Genomic DNA, 21,456 nt, shown 5'->3' with positions numbered 1-21,456 from the left:
GGTGTTCATGCAGCTGTAAAACGTTTCTTTTCTTTATCAGGGTCATAGATTCCCTCTGGTCCTTCCTTAGGACATAGAGCATTTCTATTCATTTCACTTTCCCTTATTCACCACAATCACTGATGATTATATTCTACATTAAAATATGAAATCACTTAAAATACAAATTTCCTGAAAGGACAAATCAATAGTATGACATCAGTCAATGAGCTGGCATGCACTTGCATGAAAGAAGAATTTGATGTACTGGTATTACCTCCTGAGCCAAACTGTTCTCATAGGTTGACATGGATTAATTCCACATTGGTGATTAGGTAAATCATTACTAATCCATGTGTTTGCAATAGCTGATATTTTGGGATTTCCACACATTTCTATTCTTGGTCTTTGACTTTGCCACGTAAATATAAAAGGGGAAAAAATAAGGTTGATAAAAAACTTAGCGATATTAGAAATTCCTGGAACATAGTGACATTTAAAAGGGGTATTAAATACTGAGCACTTTGAAAACACATCCTTCATTATCTTTAAGCAGAATTTGACACTGTCAATTTAGGATGGAAGGTGTGAAATGGAAAGGAATTTAATACCAACCAAAGGAAGAAGGCAAAAGAAACCCTGCCTGTCTCTGCTTACCATTGAAGTGCTTTTTCACCTTCATTCCACTCTCCTTTTCCCCTGAGTGATCAGAAAGAGCATATGTGTGTGTCAAATCATCCTGGTTTCAGTTTTCTTTGCCTGTTCTTTTCCTCTGTCCATTTTGCTGGTCGTCATAGTTACAGCGACCTCAGTTGTCCTCGTCTCTCAGGGTCTTGCAAGGATTTTTTAACCTTTCACTTGTAACAGCGCTTTGCAATGCCAGTTTTTCTAATTCTTAAACTGTTACTTCATTTGTTAATCTATTTGTCCCACCAATCTTCCTTTTTTCTGTGCTGTGTCTTGATATCCTCCAAGAGCAAGCTGGCAGTGCTGGTTTTCGTCTTCACCCCGGTATCAGTTTCTTTCTGATAAGACTTCCCACCTTTAATCTTTCCCTTCTTAACCTTTGAGTGTTATTATACTTTGGCTTTGTCTTTGGCTAGCTTTAAAGTGATGTTTTTATATCTCTTTTAGAATAAGTTAAACTAGACAGTCAGAAGTGTAGTAGATCAAGCAGACTTTGCCTGCTTTTAATTTTTTTTTATTTCAGTTCCTTCCTCTGGCTTCTGGTAATGAAGGAGTCTGACCAAGGCAGCTTCTGCTGTACTAGACAGTGCCAAGGTCAACCTTAAAACCACAGAAACATGAGATGGCCCTTGGCTTCTCCTCAACACTTAATAGGCTATAGCAAAGGGGCTCCTATCATCTCTCCCAGTCAGGCTCCTATTCCTCCTGCTATAAAGGGACTAATCACAGGCAGGGAAGAACAAGCAGGGTGCTGAGAGCCCATGAAAACCTCGTGATGCTCAAGAGGCCAGTGAGGCTCTGCATGTGGATCAAAGCAACTCCAGCACAGGCTGGGTGGAGAACAGATTGAGAGTAGCTCTGCTGAGGAGGGTTTGGAGTGTTGATAATGAGGCTGGACAAGACCCAGCAATGTGCACTCCCAGCCCTGAGGGTCAGCTGTCTCCTGGGCTGCACCAAAAGCGGTGTGGCCAGCAGGGCAAGGGAGGGGATTCTGCCCCTCTGCTCTGGTGAGACCCCACCTGCAGTGCTGCATCAGCTCTGGGGCCCTCAATATAAAAGAATGTGAGCCATAGGAGTGAGTCCAGATGTGGCCACAAAGGTGATGCAAGGCCTGGAGCACCTCTCCTGTGGAGACAGGCTGAGAGACCTGAGGTTGTACAGCTGGGGGAAGAGACAGTTCCAGCTTATAAACCCTTCCAGTACCTGAAGAGGCCCTGAAGAAACCTGTCAGGGACCCTTTAAAAGGGTCTCTAGTAATAGAACAAGGAGGAATGGCCTTAAATTGAAAGAGAATTGGTTTAGAATAGACAGACAGAGGTGGTGAGGAACTGGAATGTTTTGCCCAAAGAAGTTGTGGATGCCCCTTTGCTGGTAGCGTTCCAGGCCAGGTTGGATAGGGCTTTGAGCAACCCAGTCTCGAGGAAGGTGTCCCTCCCCATGGCAGGAGGGTTGGAACTAGAAGATCTTTTAAAGTCCCTTTCAATGCACAACATTCTATGTTTCCATGATTCTACCATTCTATGAATCTATGACTTCATGATTCCATGTTAGGTCAGGCGTGAGTGGTTGTCTTTTATTGGATTCAATGCTTATCCCAGAGAAGGAAAGTGTACCCCTTTTGGCCCAGAAAATTGTGACTCCTTCTTGGACTTGTTCTGTTTAACAGATTTGGCCAAAACTTTGAGTAAGGACTGAGATTTCTATGAGGATTTTCATATTACTACTCAAATAAGTTTCAGAAACAAGTTTTGTCTGTATCATCTGTAAGTCTCAATTCAGAAACTGACAACAGACCTGAGGCACTCACATTATAGTTGCATCAATAATGCTACAGACAGCTTAAACAAGAAAATGGGTACTTAACAGTGGTTACTTGGTAACCCTTTAAATCACAATGGTGTGCATAATGTAACTGGCAATCCTCTAAACTATTATGGAATAGTAAACTACGTGGTAAGCAGTCATATGCATCTTTTCCATACACACAAAAGTATCAGATCTGATTTAGCTTATGTACATAGACATTTTAAATTTTTCTAGCTATTTACTTAGCACCAAACTCTACTTTAAAAGAAGATGTGTGTATAATAAATATATATTAAAAGTATCTCTGAAACTGAAATACTGACGGTAAATGTACTCAACTGCAGCTTCAATGGATACTTGCAGCACTCTAGTGGCCGTTCTTCATAAATACAAAACCAAAAGCTGGAAACAGAGAAAAAACCACACCCTAACAATGAAAATTAAAGAGCGACAGAGTTAGACATGAAAGTTGTGAAAATGAAAAATAACATGCTGTGTGAACCTAATTAAATTTATTCCAGCAAATCTGTTTTAATTTAACAAGATCCTTGTTTTGCATTAGAAATGTAAAGAAAAAAGTTTGGAGTGAAACACATTATAGTTTGTGGTCATTCTCTCTTTTGATGTGCTAGCTCACTAGTTCAAGAAAACTTAATTACTGGGAGCTTTACATAACTCACTTTTCCTTCATCCCACTGAAAGTAGGAGGGAAATAATAGTCACAGTGCATCTGCATTAATCAGTAGATATGTGGTGAGAAGAATATCTAATACAACTCTGATCAACAGTTACTGCATGTGAATAGGCTCATGCTTATGTGTAAGGAAGATGCTACTGTGCTAACATAAAGTAAAATGTGTGTGACAGGAGGGGATTTCTCTTAATAACTTCAGAGACCCTCTCCAATTTTAATTTCTAAATCCAGCTATAGATGCAGCATTTGTGTTCAAATTTATGTGTATATTTAAAAATGTATTTGCTTCCTCCCTTTCTTTCCTTTTTCTCTCTCTCCTAGAAACTTTGAACTATATAAAACACACTGTAATGTGTGCTTGGAAAATGCTAAGAAAAAGGCATGTTCCCTTTGGCAAATGTCATCATGTCTGCAAAGGTCAGGCTTTTATTTAAAAACATAGTTTTGCCCCTTCCAGTTGTGTGAATAATTGTCTAAATGTGAATTAAATGGCAAGAAAACTGTGTGCCTAAGAGCTCAGACACCTCCCCAGCCTCTGTGGCTGCTTGGATGTGTCAGCTTTTGCTGCTGTCCTTGCAAACCCTCCAGTCAGGCCTGGAAACCAAAAGGTCATTTCCCCTCCTGGGGGAAACAGATTTCTGTTTTTGGGAGTCCCTGGGCACTGTGCACACTGGCAGAGAAGCATTTCCTCCTGGAGAAGCACACAAACATTGCTGCTTGCCAGGCAAGCACACGCTAGCAAAGAGCTCGTGTCACTATGCTGGCAGCAGCCGAGATGAGAGGCAAGAGCTGAGAGGGATTTCTCCAATTTTTTAGCAGTTAGAGGAAAGGCTGATGGTCCTCACTTGCCAGAAATACATTGTAGGATCATAGGAGCTCAGAGAAGTCAGATTTCTTTCATTCTTTATTACATAGATATTTCACCTGTGTTAATTTTCTCTGTATCCTCTTTCCAGAGCATGAGAAAAGCTCAGACTGTCGGTGCAAGGCCCTTTCAGGGTCCTTAATTGTTTTGTTGCAAATATTTCTGCTTACAAAAAACCCCCTTCTCTGAGATCAATAACAAAGAAAACAGGTACTACCTCTTATAATTATATATCAACCATAAAAGAAAGAACAAATGTAACTCTGGAAAACATTAATTCCTTGTTTGATGGCCTGTCATTTTGTTGAAGAAAATGACAGCACCTACCAAGGAAAAAAATCCAATACAAAGGCAAAGAGCTTATATTATATTTACATGTTCTTGCTATTTTGTCTTTGAAAATTCCCTGAAATATAAACTTCCTCTGTGGTGGCAGGAAGTGCAATACCAGCTGTATCCATACCAATATTTTATCCTTGTGTAGGAGGAAGGCATGTTTCTGAAATGCATCCCCTCTTGTGGGCTGTATCTTGTTTCATACATTTTGGTTCTGTTCATTTAGGGGTAGTAACCTTTTTGGGCTGTAATTTCTACAAAAAGAGAAGAAGATAGACTTTTCACCTTCTACTGGAGTTCAATCCCAAACAATAAACTAATGCAAATACCACAATATTTACCTATATAGGTAATCATGGTCAAAGTTACAGCCTTGTTACCAGAAATTTTTTCCCCCATATTACAAAGGTTACCTTTAGAAACTGATCAACAGGACAGATTAAATTTCCATTTGTATCTACAAATCTGCTATGTGAGACAAGCCATGGCTTGCTAGGTGTATTATCAGAGCTAAAGCACAGCTCATTTCCCTGGACACATCTGCAGTTTCCATACCTGCTTCCACAGGGCTGCAGAGGTGCCAGTGGGTGTCGTGGGTGACAAACCAAGCTACTGCCTCCACTTTCCCACCTTGTCCACGCCTGGCTCATGCCTGACCACCCTTGGACCATGAAATGATCAAGGGCACTGAGCAGAGACCCTTCTTTGCAGGGAGAGCTTGGAGACAGTTTCACTCATAGAGCCTCTGATCCTGATATTTATTCTCAGAATAACACCTGAGACTATTGTGTGCTGAATCAGAAGAAAACAATATGGTTGTATGACTTTTTTTTTTTATTTGAGATTTTAATCTGCAAATAGATCTGATTTGAAGAGAGAAGTATTCTGTTAAAATTCAACACCCTAACCAGCAGAACTCTCAGACCCACAATACCATTCCACAGCAGGGCTCAGACAAAGTTTCCTTTGATACTACAAAACCTAAAGACTACAGATTGCTGACCAAGCTTTAAAAAAAATGCAGAGATGGAGACTGACATTTGCTGCAAAGCTGACTGAGAAGTTCTGTAGACAGCTTCAGAAATTTAGCTACTGTGTTGGCAAGGTCAATGGTTAGTGCTGATGCTGATCAATGGTGCTCAAAGCTCCTAATTCCTAGGTGATTGAAATGTTAACTAGCTCATGTCAAAAAGGAAAAGGAAAAAAAAAGGCCTGGAACATGATCTACTGCATCTGTCAACCTAACATCTTGGTCACTTTGTGTTTGGCACCTACATGAAAGTGTTTATTGTTTAATCAAAGAGTTCATCAATCATTTTTAATGGGGGCTTTCAAACAGAAATTAAGTTTTTGAGATGCCTGCTTAAATGTTCTCTTAGTTGCTAATGTTGACCTGGATATCCCTATATTAAGTATTGGTCTTGGTCATAAAAGTGAAGTAGGTATGTAATGGGATATTTTCCTGTATGAAAGAAGTGATTGATTTCATTAATGAATATAATACAAGATAATTATTTTTGTAAAATGTTAATTGATAATGATTGAAAATGCATGATAATCAAGCATCAAGAGGGGCTTTTCAGGATACAAGGTTTTTTATAGTTGGAATGAATATAATTTAACATGAAGCTGGGAAGCACATATGTCCTATGCAATCCTAAGCTCCCTCTGCTGAAAGGAAATAAACACTTTTAGCATTACATTAATTTCAGAGTAAAATTATTTTTTTACTGTGCTATTTTAGAGGACAAAATATTTGAACATTATTTGATAATTAGCAGGAGTTTTATTCATTTAATTTGATCATTTATCTCTAGATAATTTATTGTCTTTTTATTTTGAATGCAACAGATGTGCATAGACTGCAAGCTGATTGCTGGAAATGGTTCATATGTGTTCAATTGTGGATTTGGGAGAGCTGATGCATCTTATCAAATATCAGCATTTACAGTAAGATCCTCTATATCTGAGCCATTCTTTTGCATGCTTAAACCTAATCAGACAAATGAGTACTTTTTTGAGCATAATTCATCTCATACAAAAGCAGTCAATTGAAAACAGATCAAGATGAGTGTCACCCTAAAAGTGCTGACTTCACTGCTATATTAAGAGTCGAGGGTGAATGCCTCACACACACACACACATTTATAAAGTGTGATGAATAAATCTATCCAATATGAAAATGATACTCTGAGTAATGTAGATGTAATGTTAACCAATAGAGTATGTTAAATTAAATAAAATATCAAGTGCCCAACAACAGAAATAGTTCAGGAATAACAGTATAAGTTAGATGATGTGGAAATTTAAAATAAGAAAAATTTCTCATTTGTGTTTATGAAAGAATTTCAAAATGTTAATTAGCTTATTTTAGTAATGTAAAAGGCTGTGGCTAAAAGTCTGTTAGGATTTGGTTTTCATGTAATATTTATTGGAAAGAGTATAATCAACTGTTGGTACTGTGCAAATACACAATATTTTCTGTGATAACATTCAAACCCCAAATTGAGCTATGCAGAGAAGGATAAACTGAGCTTAAAAATCTATTTGATTAGCCTGTCTTCAGCTACTTGGGGTACCTTGAGAGTCCATAGTCCCAAAGATGATAGATTTCTAACAGGTTGTTTAAAATAATACATCTTATCCATATAATACGGAAATTACCAAGAGAGTGATGTTTTAATGTTCCTTGATGAAGGGCATGTATTACACAGTAGTATAAAAATGCATTTTCTTCAGCAGAGCTTTCTTCATGCCAGCCAGGCCAGACAAAATCTACACCACAGTCTGTCTCACAACACTCAAGTTATGAGAGTGGACACGTAGAGAGACAAAACAGAGTCTTTGTGGAACAAACTTGACAGTTTTATCTCCTTGTCACAAACATAAAAGTCATTGTCTTGATTTGTTTTTCTTCTAGTTATCACTAACTCATTTTGAATATATAATATACTTTCTTTTATATTTGAATAAAATATTGAAATATCTCCAAAGAAGGTGAAGAGAGTGTTTATGAAGGATGCAACATTCCTTACAGAAAGAATAGAAGAATTCTTTTACAGATGATGTAGACTTGCATTCCAAAAACAAAAATCATCTTGCTTTTCTGAGATCATACTTCAAGCCTAATGTATCATATTGGAATGATCTCTACTGATAGCATACAGGCTTTCAACTCCAAGATATATTACTAAGCTGTGGATCCTACATATGTGAAGATAAAAGATTAATTCTTCACAAACACTGTGGCAACATGTATGGAGTTTCATAAGGATGAAAGCCAAGATTTTTTAAAGTTACATTCTTAGTGCAGACAGTTTTTAAAAGTTTGCGGCACTGTGACTATCCACATTGTGTACTGATAGCTCCCCAGGTAATCTCTGCATACTAGAGGCTGTTGAATGATTTAAGATACTGAGTGTAGGGGCCTGAATATATGTATTGTTATAAAGGAGTCCTTGTGAATATATATATGTAGTGAGAGTCCTATGTATTAGATAGGTGGGTCCTGTTGCTCTGGATGAGCTACAGCTGTGGGATCCTTGGTTGGGTAGCAGCTGTAGCTCATGAAGGGCTCTGGGATAAAAGGGGGTTGGGTCGAGAGCCCAGGAGGAGCCCCTATGGAAGCCATGAGGAACTGTGCTGCAGAGAGGAGCTGCATAATAGGACCAGCAAGAAGGTATGGACTTTAAGATGGGTCACCAGAAATATGAAATACAATAAGATAACAACAACAATTGGTGACCGCGACGTGATAAAGAACATGCAGCCAAGGAGAAGGTATGGAATCCCCCGGACAGCCGAGAGCTGTGGCAGCCGGAGAGCTGGGACAGTGGAAGATAGGACAGCTGAGAGCTGTGGCAGCCTGAGAGCTGGGACAGATATGGATATTGTAACTGTGTAATGGAGAAATTGTTAAAAGAAAAGGGGGGAAATGTAGGGGCCTGAATATATGTATTAGGTATGGAATCCCCCGGACAGCCGAGAGCTGTGGCAGCCTGGGAGCTGGGACAGATATGGATATTGTAACTGTGTAATTGAGAAATTGTTAAAAGAAAAGGGGGGAAATGTAGGGGCCTGAATATATGTATTGTTATAAAGGAGTCCTTGTGAATATATATATGTAGTGAGAGTCCTATGTATTAGATAGGTGGGTCCTGTTGCTCTGGATGAGCTACAGCTGTGGGATCCTTGGTTGGGTAGCAGCTGTAGCTCATGAAGGGCTCTGGGATAAAAGGGGGTTGGGTCGAGAGCCCAGGAGGAGCCCCTATGGAAGCCATGAGGAACTGTGCTGCAGAGAGGAGCTGCATAATAGGACCAGCAAGAAGGTATGGACTTTAAGATGGGACTCCAGAAATATGAATATGAAATACAATAAGATAACAACAATAATTGGTGACCCCGACGTGATGGAGGTATGCAGCCTGAAGAGCTGTGGAAAATAGGACAGCCTGAGAGCTGTAGCAGCCTGAAGAGCTGTGGAAGATAGGTGTAGCAGCCTGAAGAGCTGTGGAAAATAGGACAGCCTGAGAGCTGTAGCAGCCTGAAGAGCTGTGGAAGATAGGTATGCAGCCTGAAGAGCTGTGGAAAATAGGACAGCCTGAGAGCTGTAGCAGCCTGAAGAGCTGTAGAGAAGAACATAGCTATTGGATCAAGGAGCTGTGGCAGCCAGGAGCTGTGAGAAATATGGCCTTTGAGTCAAGAAGCTGTGTGTTGTACATGACCTTTGAGTCATGGGGGAATGTGTGTATTGTATTTGTGTGTGTATTGTAAGGAAATGCATATATTGTACTTGAATATCTATACTGTATTTGACTATATTTGTTAGTAATAGAAAAAGGGGGAAATGTGGAGAGAGTCCCTGTAAGATCTATGTGTTAGATAAGTGGGTCCCAGCTATTCTAAATGAGCTACAGCTGCAAAGTCCTTAGTTGGGCAGCAGCTGTAGCTTGTGAAGGGCTCTGGGATAAAAGGGGGTTGGGTCGAGAGCCCAGGAGGAGCCCCTGTGGAAACCATGAGGAACTGTGCTGCAGAAAGGAGCTGCATAATAGGACCAGCAAGAAGGTATGGAGTTTAAGATGGGACTCGAGAAATATGAAATACAATAAGATAACAACAACACTGAGCATTATCCTATTCAAAATTCCATGAATTATATATTTATTTTTTTAACAATTTGTATGTGGCTGTCCGTGCAACAAGACCAAAATTCTGGGAACCCAGGACAAGCTGAGAAATCTGTGTCATTGCAAAGTGCAAACAGGGTTGATACCAAAAGTTATGGGACAATTCAGGCTGGGAGGGACCTCAGCAGGTTTCCACTACAAGCCCTTCTTGAAGCAGGGACAAAACTCTGCTCAGGTTGGGTTGCTCAGGGCTTTATCCAGTTTGGTCTTGGAAACCTTCAAGGATGCTGGCTGCACAACAGCTCCACTTCTGGACTGTTTTGGTTGTATCTGTAATAATGCACACCTTCAGTCAGTGGAGGCATTATCATTCCATCAGGCTTCAGGATGAGCTTTATCACAGCATCTGTTTTACAACAGTCATCTCCATCTGTTTTTTTTTTTTTTGGTCAGTCATTTTATATCTCAAACATACATCGGGATTTGTAGAACATAATAATTTTACAGATCGTGGAATACAAGTAAAATACAGGTCTTGACAGGCTTAGCAAAATTTAGAATCCACACTGTCACAGAGGCATCTGTTTCAGGTTTCAGCTGCAATTAACAAGTTTTATCTAATTGATGAAGTCTTCTCAGCAGCCCATCAGTGTGAATCAGATTTCTTTAACAGTTTTGGAATTCAAAAAATACCATTTGGCATCAGCAAACGTTAGAAACTAGGTGGTCAAAATTCTCATTGGAAAGGTGGCATTTTGAAAGTTTTATACAGGTTGTTCTTTTATTTAAATGTAAGAATATACTAATCTCCTCAGAGATAAAGATATCATTCCTATATTTTCCTTGAGAACTTGAAGCGTTAAACATATGTAGGCTTGTAATGGATGAAGCACAATTTCACATTACACAAAATATTGGAATGATATTGTATCATTCCAATACGATACAAAATGTCAGGGACTTCAGAACAGCCAGATTTAATAATAAGTGAAATGCCTTCTCATAGCTATTGTTTTTTTAAGGTTGTGTTAACTTTTCTTAAACTTAGGGGCTGGAAATGTGAACTTTCAGGAAAAAAAATTTACTTTATTGAAATACAATGTTATTAAACTCTGATCAAAAGTAAAAAAAGAACCCGCACACTCAGCAGTTTGCTATTTTTCAATAAAACTCTGAAGGAGAGTCTCCTATTTCTAAATAGGGTATGATATTTTTTAGTTCAAAATCTTTATCTGCAAGATAATTTTAAACCTATTGATTACAGTAATCTGATCCAAAGAAGTAATGGATATCTTATACAGCATGGAACAAGTCACAAGAAGAGACTGAAAGAAAATCCTCCTGTGACATTCAATAGTGCTGTAATCAGATAATCAATGTAGAACATATTGCACTGACCATATTAGGGGATTTGAAACTCCATCACTGCTTTCAAGGACTGTATTTTAAATCCTGAGGCATTTACCTCTTTTATATGCACCAACATTTAACCTCTACCCCTAAGAACTCCTTCACAGAAAGATACCTTCTCATCAGTTATATGAACACCAAAAATTTACTATTGAGTTGAGGTTATTTTATTGAAAATACATGCACTATATCTACTCTTAATATTTCACTCAGTTGTCCCCAACTAGGCAAGCTACCCTTCCACTAATCACCAAATTTAGTTTTCCTACTTTAAAACTACATTTTTATAACAAGGAAAATTAATGATCAGTGAATTTTATAATTTTATAGTCATTTTCACTTGTAGAACCAAAGTTATTAGAAGATTTTCATATTTTAATTCCTTACTAAATATTTCTTTATCGCTTTTTTTTCACTTTGTACCAGGAACACCATCAAATGGCTTTTCATATTACGCTTGAAACACAGTGTAGTGCTGTAGTGGCTTTTTGTGGCCAGGATTTGGCATCAGGAGGCTCACCAGGGTGTCCTCTCTTAGAAGCTGCCAGAAGCTCCCTCCATGTCCAACAAGGCCAATGCCAGCTGGCTCCAAGACTGATTCCCCCACAGGCCATGGATGAGCCCAGCAGCGACAGTGGGAGAGCTCCTGGGATAGCACAGTTTAGCAAGAGGAAAAGTTACAGTGCAGAAGCAATTGCAGCCAGAGAAGAGGGGGGTGAGAATGTGTGGGAGGAACAACTCTGCAGGCACCAAGGGGAGTGAAGAAGCTGGGAGAGGAGGTGCTCCAGGTGCCAAAGCAGGGATTCTCTCGCAGCCCACAGGGAAGCCCCTGTAGCCCATGGAGCTCTGTGGTGCAGCAGGCGGGTGACCAAAGCAGGCAGTGACCCGGTGGGAAGCTGCACTGGAACAGGCTCCTGGCAGGACCTGCGGCCCCTTGGAGAGAGGAGCCCTCTCTGGGGTGACCCTATAGGGGACCCAGGCTGTTCCTGAAGGGCTGCACACCACAGAAAGTCAATGCTGGAGCAGTTCATGAAGAACTGCAACTTGAGGGAAGGACACACTTTGGAGAAGCTCATGGAGGACTGTCTCCCATGGAAGGGGCCCCCCCTCTCTGGATCAGGACAAGAGTGTGAGGGGTCCATCCCCTGAGGAGAAAAGAGGTGCAGAGACAACAGGTGAAGAAATGACCACAGCTCATGTTCCTGTGCTGCTGCACTGGGAGCTGGTAGGGAATGGTGGACTGCTCCTGAGGCTGTGAACAAGGGACCTGTTGTCTCAAATAACAAGAGTTCTAGTATCATTATAGCACAAGTATTCCATACTACCAGAGTTTCATGCCTCCTCAATGTTTTCAGTAAGCAGTTCCTCTAAGCACTAGCTCTTCTTGGTCCTTGCAGCAGTCATCTGACTCCAGAGCCCACCAATCCACTCTTTTATACCCCTTGTTCTTATTAACAGGCTACAGGTGCGGTCTGTTAACATCATGCCTGCTCCTAATCTTTAGTAATTGGTTCAGCTGCAACTCATTGAGGGATAAGATTACATTCTATACCACCTTCATTTACCCATACTGTATCCCCCTACAGGGACCGATAGGGGGAAGGGGTTTTTAAGATTTGATTTTATTTTTCGTTACTGTTTTCCCATTGATTTTTCATAAATTAAAATAATTTCCCCAAGTCAAACCTGTTTTGCCCATGACATTCACTGGTGAGTGATCCCTGCTCTGATCTCAACCCATGTACCCTGTGTTACATTTTCTCTTTCCTGTCCAGCTGAGAAAGATAGAGCAGATTTGGTGGGCGCCTGGCACCCCACCAGTGTCAACCCACCACAGCTAATTTTTTCTCCCAGGATGTCACAAATTATCTACTTTGAAAATAAAATATATTTTCTTTACTGTTGTTAAACTGTTCATTTTTCACTGTCATAAGGTCTATCATACAAAAAATGGATGGTTTTAAAGTATATGATATAAAAGCCACTATGAAAAATAAATTGCACTGAATTGCATTATTGCATGCGGAGATTTTCACTGCACTGCTACATAAAGAGCAAAGCAATCTGAATCAGAGACATAAACAACAAAATAAATAAATTTGCTCAGCCTGTTAAATTTGAAATTTAATTTAAAAGATTAAATATCCTTATTTTTTTCTAGAGCCTATACTACTTAGTTTTTTATTTGAAAGGGGCTGTTAAAAATTTAAATATCCACCCAATTTGAATTTCAGAAGCACCTGGCTATTAAATTCCTAATTAGTTTCTACAGCATTTCGTAAATCGTACTACAGTTTTGTCTGCATCTTGAAGTGTCTGAATATGTTTAGAAACCTCAACTAAACTACTGCTTGCATTTATCACAGAATAGAAAAGATAAAAGCATTAAGTCTAAGTTTCTAATTAAAGTGTCAGAATGAGATATAACCAAGATATCATAAACTCTACTAGCAAAAAATGCTCCTTTACCTAAACACTGTGGTGTCAAGTGTGGTTTTTTAATCTGAGTCACAAATGCTGTCTCTTTGTGTGGATAAAGGTGGTCAAGTTAAAGTACCTGCTGCCATCTTATTGCTGGTGATATGCACTTTCCTGAGTGACTTGTGGGGTGCCAAAAATTTTTCTGTGGCTCTGAAAAAGTCTGTGATTGCTTGCTTCCCTGTAAACAAAAATTTGAGGGCATAATAAAAGACTCCTTTGGTGCAATTTGCAGAGCCAAATATGTTACCTGATACCAGCTAAGGGATCTGTAGAAATGATGGCATACCCACAGAGTGGGGGAGCAATATATAAAAGAAATGCTATACATGATCACTATTGGCTTTTTGCTACTGCTATATCCATTTTCTGAGCAGTCAACAGCTAGTTTTATGGCATGTTGGAGGGATGATAAAATGAATGAATTGTATAAATGTAAATTAAGAGGAAGAATAATTCATTATTTGAAGTTGCTGTATAAAAATTAAATATTATATTTTCCTTTTTTAAAGTAATTAAAATTTTATGTAAATTTGTGGAATATTTTGATGTAGATCCCTGCTATTCTAAGTGTGAATTCTTTGTGCAGTTTCAGTGCCAATCTTGAAGAGATTATATTTGCTTTCTAGGAAAAATTCAGGGTATATTAGCCAGAATTCTCTTCATTGATAATATTATGAGAATAATAAATTATGTCAATACTATTAGAACTACTTATTCTACAGTGTTTTGACAGTATTTTTGTAAATCTTGGCAGATCTAAATGTCCATGGCTTCACATCTCTCTCATTTTTTAATAACGTATACCCCGATGGCTTAGCCTAAATTTTGTGCATTTTTGTGCATCTTTGTGCACTGGCAACACATTTCCTCAGGATAAAGTCCCATCATATATTTTCTTCTTACACAAAAATTTCAATAACCAGAGCAGTAACCACAGAATTTAGATTGTAAACTACAACTTTATCCCAACTGCAGTCATTCACTTCATTTGAAGTTCACTGAACAATTATTATGGTGAAAGTCAGGTTTATCTAAAGAAAAGAGTGGAAAAATCACCAAATGGCTTAAATGGAAGTACATTCTTCCTACTAACAATCTGTTTCTCCCTTCTTGAGAATACCTAGAGGTCTGATGTGTTCTTGACCAAAGTCTTCAGAAGTGATATCTCTGAAAGACATGGGGCAGCTCTGCTGAAGGTGTGAACATGACATGAATTGTTTGATGTGACCTGTCAGCTGGGCAGTCTGGAAGCATTTGATGTTGTGGAGGGATAGAATGTAAGAAAATAGTGCAGAAGTGTGGTAGATAGGGACAGGCGATCGGAAGATCTCGCGGTGTAACGGGAAGGCAGGACTCCTGTTCCCCTTAGATAAGAAATTATCACAGGAATGTAGCCTCCCTAAACCAAGCGCCAGTAACTTTCCATTCCCTACCCAGTAACTTTCCACTCCTTACTAACCATAGATGGTAAAGACAGACCCCCTCTGATGTAGAAGACCCCCTAGATTATAAAACCCCACGAGATGAGATAATAAAGGCCCTTTAGACCGTCCACCACATTGGTGTCTTCATGCTCCTTGGCCTGAGTGACCCTAGAGAGTTTGGGTCGCTGTGCTGTTCCTCAGAACCAGGTTGCCTTGCCTTATATCAGAAGGCAACACAGAAGGCAATATCATCCCTGAGGAGTTGCAGCTGTACTAATCACCAAAGATTAGGAACAGGCCTGCCCTTAACAGGCCACAGCTGTGTCCAATAAGAAGAAGAAGAGTGCTACAAAAGAGTGGGTTAGCTGGGTGTAGGGAGAGATGGAGTTTGGAGTGTTGTGAAGAGTGTTGGGGTTTGCTTTGTGAAGAAGAAGGAGTCAGTGTTGTGCAGAGCTGCACATGAGAAATCACTGAGAAGGTATGGGAGCTTTGCAGTATGATGACAACATGATGTGAGCTGGGCAGTCTGGAACCACTTGATGTGACCTGTGAGCTGAGCAGTACTAGATTAGCTCCACAGAGCTCTGCTTGCTGGCTGTACTACCCACAGATATCCAAGAATACCAAAACCGTATAATTGATGGTGGTTGGTAAACAGTTTATGGGATTTCACTCTGTTTGTCAATTCCATTCTAGGTAGCTGGTCTGAAGATAACATCTTCACAAATGTCTGGTCTGTTTTGAATGATAAGATTGGAAAGATCCCATGCCAGCAAGTTCCATCTGTCAAATTTATGTTTATTGGACCATGGAATTTGTCTAACATCTTGAGCTTTTTGCAGTGTCTATTTTCTCATGTTGCAATCAATCAGATTATTACTGACAAGCTGCTTCTACTGAAAAATTGATGGGGTTTAAGTAACCTAATTAAATTAAAAGCATGTCCACTTATGAAGTAAATATCACTGCTTGCACAACTGCTACATACGATATGTGAAATATATAAACATTCTTATTTCTTTATGTGTTCTTGCAAATTCCTTTTGCTGAAGGTTATTTGTGTGCAGAGTATACATATGACTGGCTAGATCAGGATCTAATATCAAACTGTTAATAGAGGGAAAAATCCATAGTTTTCTCTACTTCACAATATTGTAGAATAAACTGGAATAATTTTACTAAATTCCTGCAAAAATACAGAGTATGACTTTTAGTATACATACACCTCTCCCTTGTGAAATCACAGAGATATGACTGGAAAATTTTATTACATTTTATTTGGATCATTTAGGATCAAAGACAAAGCAGTATCTTTAGGTTTCTTTATATAATTTTTTTCTAAAATTGCAACCTATATGAAATAATATATTTCATTATTTGAAACCCCCTTCAAAAAATAAAAAAGGGGGAATGAGACCCTATAAGCTGATATAATTCTAAAGGAATTCAAAATTTTACATGAAGTCAAAATTTTCAAATTTAGAACCTTGTTTAGATGTCCCCTGGAGCTTTTTCTCATTCATCTTATATTAACTGAGAAGAACAGACTACAACAGGAGCCTTCTGAATATGTAAATTATCCTGTATTAATAAGCTTCAGCAGCTATATATGCTAGATTTAGCTGTTAGAACTCAGCTCAGGCAATGAGACCAAATCAAATCTTAGCAATTTACATTTTTATAGTTCTTGCTAAAGCAATTCAGAATTGACTTTTACTGCCAAGTGAGGGCATAAAATAGTATATAAAAATGTATTTAGTGCACTTTGTGTAGACCTTGCTTTTAAACACGAGTCTTTCTTAAAAATAATTTTTAAAACATAGAATATAAAATAGCCACAATGGAAAAAACAAACAAATTAAAAAATCCCCTCTGCTCAACTGAAGATGAAGTTCAGAAAAAGTTGCAATATTGCTGAAATGAAATCCCCTGATGAATGAAAGGAGAAAAATCAGCAACAGATAACTGACAGAGAAAGAAAACCACAATGGACAACGGAACAAAGTCTGCAGAAATGTTCTTTTTTAAAATGAGTGTAGGATAACTGCTTTTCAAGCAATAACTGCATTTCACCTCTTAGTGTCAGATTTTCTAGCACAGAGTGGAAGAATGGAAAATATTTATATGCCTAATAGGTGACATATTTTTTTACATATTCTTACATGGCAAAGGCTTCTAAAGCCCTCTTTTGGAAAGCAAGGTCAGACTACATGTATTAGTTACACAGGTTTCACTATTTCGATGGTTACATTTCCATCTACTGCAACGATTTCTGAGACAAAAACTTTAGATTAATGTTGCAAATTGTGTAAATGTATTCCAGGCCAGGCAGGATGGAGCTTTGAGCAACATGGTCTGGTGGAAGGAATCCCTTTACATTGGAGGAGGGCTGGAACTACATGATCCTAAAGGTCCTTTGCAATCCAAACCATTCAATGATTCTATGATTAAAACTAAATAAGTTCTCAGTGCTCCATATTGCTTTGGTAGTCATAGAGTACAGCAAAGTCCAACAGCTGCTGCCATTCATGCAGGCCCAACAAGGATCTGTATTTTACAACAGACGTAAAATTTATGGGCCAAAGTCTAGCCTTTCCCATCTAATGTGCTTATGCCATATGAGGATCCTACATTTATCCTATATGGGGATAGAATGTAAATGGCATTTTTTTTTTATTTCAGTCTCTCAAAAAACAATATTAGGTCTGTGTAGGGCTATAATCTGTCAGCTCCAGGGTATCTTTGGGGAAGGACACATTTCTTTGGGCTATCTTTCCAGGGTATCTTTGGGATAGGACACATTTCACACAAGAGAAGGCTTGTGTGATTTAGTGGCATGAAAAGAAATGTTTTTAAATTTTCCAAAAAAAGAGAGCTGGCCAGGTTATGTACAGAAAAACAATATTTTCAAATTGTCTTCTTTGAAAAACTACTCAGCCACTTTCTACAGAAGAAAAAGTGGTAAGGAAAGCTATCACCAAAACTAATTTATATCATAGCTTAAAGATTATAAACCAAGTTTAATCCCCACATAACAGCATGGAAGTCTCACTGAAGCCCTGTGAATTATAAGGATAGAATCATTAGAAGACAGACATAGAAATACTTGCTCATCATGAACAATGATATTGATTTTTGTTCTGGGAAGGGTTTCTTCCCCTGTCCTTACAGACATCTAGAAAATCCAGGGTCATACACCCCAGTGATGAAGGTTCTTCAGCCCAGACACTTAATGAATCCTTATAATTGGTAGAAAAAAATTGAAAATTCTAATGTTTATTTAATTTGTGGTTTTTTAAGCAAAAGCCCATCACACCAGGTATCTGTGGGCATGGGTGATGCACAGAACACAGCAGAGGCTTATAACTGCAGGATCTTACCACGTGAGAACACATCAAGTTATTTCCTCTTAAATCAATATTAAAAAAATTGAGAATACTTGGTTGTTTTATACATGAGAAAACATGAAATAAATAGCCATAATCTTACAAAGGCCTTGTTAGTACCTCCGGTGTGGCCTTGATTCTGCTGAGATTCTCTCAACACATCTCCAGCCCTCCAAACAAGAGAACAGTCAGCAATATTCACGCTGAGGGCTATCCTCTTGAAAGTGTACAAGACTTCTGTAGCTTATTTACTGAAAATTATTTTTTCACAGAAGATCAGTTTTCAATTTCTATTTTTCCATGTCTATTTCAACTTCACCACAGAAAGGAGAGCTCAAGCACATGGTTATAGTGATGTCAGTCAAACCACAAGGGAAATCTCACAACAGCTGGGATTTCAGGATTTTCCAGCATTCTCCTAACTTTCACAATTTTGACCTCTGGCCCAGCTGTCACAGACACATTAGTGTCTTTTTGTGACAAATTGACTTTAGCCTATATACTTTATGTCTGCTATAAATCCAGTACAGGGGGCTTTCTGCAGCAGTACCTATAGCATCACAGTGCTGCAGTGCCAGGCTAGGTGCTAGCAAGTGATCTGCCCATGCTTAATAACACTCAGAGAGGCTGTACGGAGGAAAAAAAAATAAAATCATAGGCTGAAAAATCCTAGTTTTGCCTGAGTTTTTTCATAACCAAGTTTCCTAAATCTCCAATAATTTTCACTGTTCTTTTCTGGATTTTTTTGTGATATACCCACATGTCTTTTTAAATTTCACACCCCAAACCAGACAGGTATTTCTGACTGTGGTCAAAGAAAAGGCTTGTGATGTAAATTACAAAAATATATTAATTAGAATACAATAATATTAGCTTGTCTTGAATTGAAGTCTACATGTACTAAAATAATGTAAATATTTTGTGACATTGTGCTGACATACCTAAACACCAAGTATGGGCCTTTTACTGAAGAGTGTGGGCAATTTGATGACTAACCCAGCAGAGATCTGTGCTCTTCACACAGCAGGCATTGGAAAATGTTTATGCAGTGACCCCAGCAGTGAATTTTGCAAAACAATGAGTAAAAATAAAAGGAGCAGACTCTGCAAATAAGCCTGGAGACCAAGAGCCCCTCAGATCCATGGCCTATCACTGCTAAATATGCAGCATCAGCACCCTGGTGCTGTACACTTGCAGCTCACATGTGATATAGGTGTTAACAATTAACAGTTTTATATAGGTAGAGAAGAGCAGCAGTATCCTAAAAGAATGAAGTGTTAAGACTAGTTAATATTACTACTAATAATTGAATAAATAAAATAAACTGTTAGCATTGTTAATGAAATATCAGTTTAGTAAAGTTTTTAGAATTGTTTTAAATTTGTCAGACTTCTGAATAATGCAGTCAAAGCAATCTCAAGTTCCCTGATACTTTTAGATGTATGTTCATTTGTAATATAGCTAAGGCTTTATCAACAGCACAAAGAGTTTGTTTCACACATCTTACAGGTTATATATAAATGCAATGAGGATTGCTCCCTTTGCATTGTGAAATAATTAAGAACCTATTGGGACCCATCATGAATGTGCATAATTTACTATTTCTGTTTAGAAGTGCTATCCTGAACTTACTTTCCTGAATTTCAATCAGTCCTTGCAAGATAATTTCAGATAATTAATTGCAAGATGCCATTAACATGACAATTCTGCAACGAGTATACTGATCCCTCCAAAATATTTATATCTATAATTTTTTGTAAACATTTTTTAATAAATATTGTAGAAGAAATCCTTAACAAAGGTCAAACTACTTAATTTAGACTAATCTGCTTAGGGAAGTGTACAAGACAAGGAAAAATTTTAGAAGACTGTGTACTTGTTTTGTTGTAAGTTTAGACCGACTGCAGATAAAAGTTAATGTTTTTAATTATTTAACATCCTAGCAACAGAATACTCTGCCTTTCCATGCTTTTAGAATATAGCTTCCAGTGTAGCTCTAGATATATATGATTCCCAAGAACTTAAAAATTGTGTCCTAATATATTTGCAGGGAAGCAATGACTCTAATGTCCATGGTTACTCTTGGGGGTATTTTGAGTGATGTACTGCAAATACACTTTAGCTTAGTATTGCAGGTATGGCCTTCTTGTACCAGCCACCTCAGGATTCTTGGTTATTCCACAACCTTGTCCAATTAATGCATATTTCTACCATTACAACAATCAAATAATACATTCAAATTTTTCATTCATTGTTGTACATATGAAAAATTTTCCTGTTATTATGGGACAAAGTACTGTAGTGGAAATATTAATGCAGTAACAAAGAGCAATGTTAAGTCTATTAATATAGCACCATCTGCTAAAAGTGCCACATCCCTAGGAGATCACAACAAAGCAGATATTTGCCTTTAATTCTTTCAGGCATTTGCATTGTGCTGGGCTTCTTCATAAAATTTTGCACGTTCACTATTTTTTTCTGCCATATCTTAGGAACTGCAGCAGTTCACACTGGTGTGCAAGCACACAGCTTTGATCTGAAGGTTTTAAACTTTGCATCAGCTTGGCTGAGCTTCCTATTGTTTATATTTGGCTGTTTATTTCAGTGGTGTGACACTTAAGAGGAATTTACAGCATTATGTTTAAGATTTGGCACAAGTGCTGCAAAACTTCTGCTGAAACAATGAGCCTAGTGATGGCATAAAGGATTTGGCTTGTCAAAGCAACACGACTTTCATGCACTTTGCTAGGAACCTAACACTTAAGAATTGAAAAATTGGTGTTTAAAGAGCTAAGAACACTCTAGGAACTACACTTAGTGTAGATGTTGCATGCAGTGCATCATTTGTGATGGTCAGTCTCATAGTTAAAACCTGAATGATGTTCTACGAATACGTTTTGCCTTTCAATGTAATTTCTGTGAAAGCAAAAAAAAAAAAAAAAATTAAGTCTTACTGCATACTCCTAGTTCCTTGACAGGATAGTGTCATACATTTAGTGCTTCTGTGCCAATTTAATAAGTATTTTTTTCACTTAGTAATTTAAATGTAATTATCCAATTATTTAATGAGGATAGTCAGGCATAGAAAAAGGTGAAGCATGTGCTGCATTCAACTACCAGCCCCAGTGTCATTATTGCTATTAAATACAGATAATATTTTTCAGAATAGTCACCTCAATGAGACCAGAGCTCCAAAATGTAATAGCTTGTCAGAGATAGCTGTGACTTTCACATCTGTCAGTTAACAGAGCTGTTTTTATTA

At 38.2% G+C, this 21,456-nt stretch overlaps 1 long non-coding RNA gene across 1 annotated transcript; it reads left to right on the top strand.

Annotated features, from left to right (window-relative positions):
• The first annotated feature begins 15,194 nt into the window (after positions 1-15,194).
• LOC132071766 (uncharacterized) lies at positions 15,195-15,824 on the top strand. The gene is made up of 2 exons (XR_009418189.1): positions 15,195-15,286; positions 15,505-15,824. It is a non-coding gene; the product is annotated as an uncharacterized LOC132071766 (long non-coding RNA).
• Positions 15,825-21,456: the final 5,632 nt, after the last annotated feature.

The sequence above is a fragment of the Ammospiza nelsoni genome, chromosome 3 (genome assembly GCF_027579445.1).
Source record: "Ammospiza nelsoni isolate bAmmNel1 chromosome 3, bAmmNel1.pri, whole genome shotgun sequence".
NCBI lineage: Eukaryota > Metazoa > Chordata > Aves > Passeriformes > Passerellidae > Ammospiza > Ammospiza nelsoni.
The sequence above is the reverse complement of the archived record's forward strand: the minus strand, read 5'-3'. Positions and strand labels throughout refer to the sequence as shown.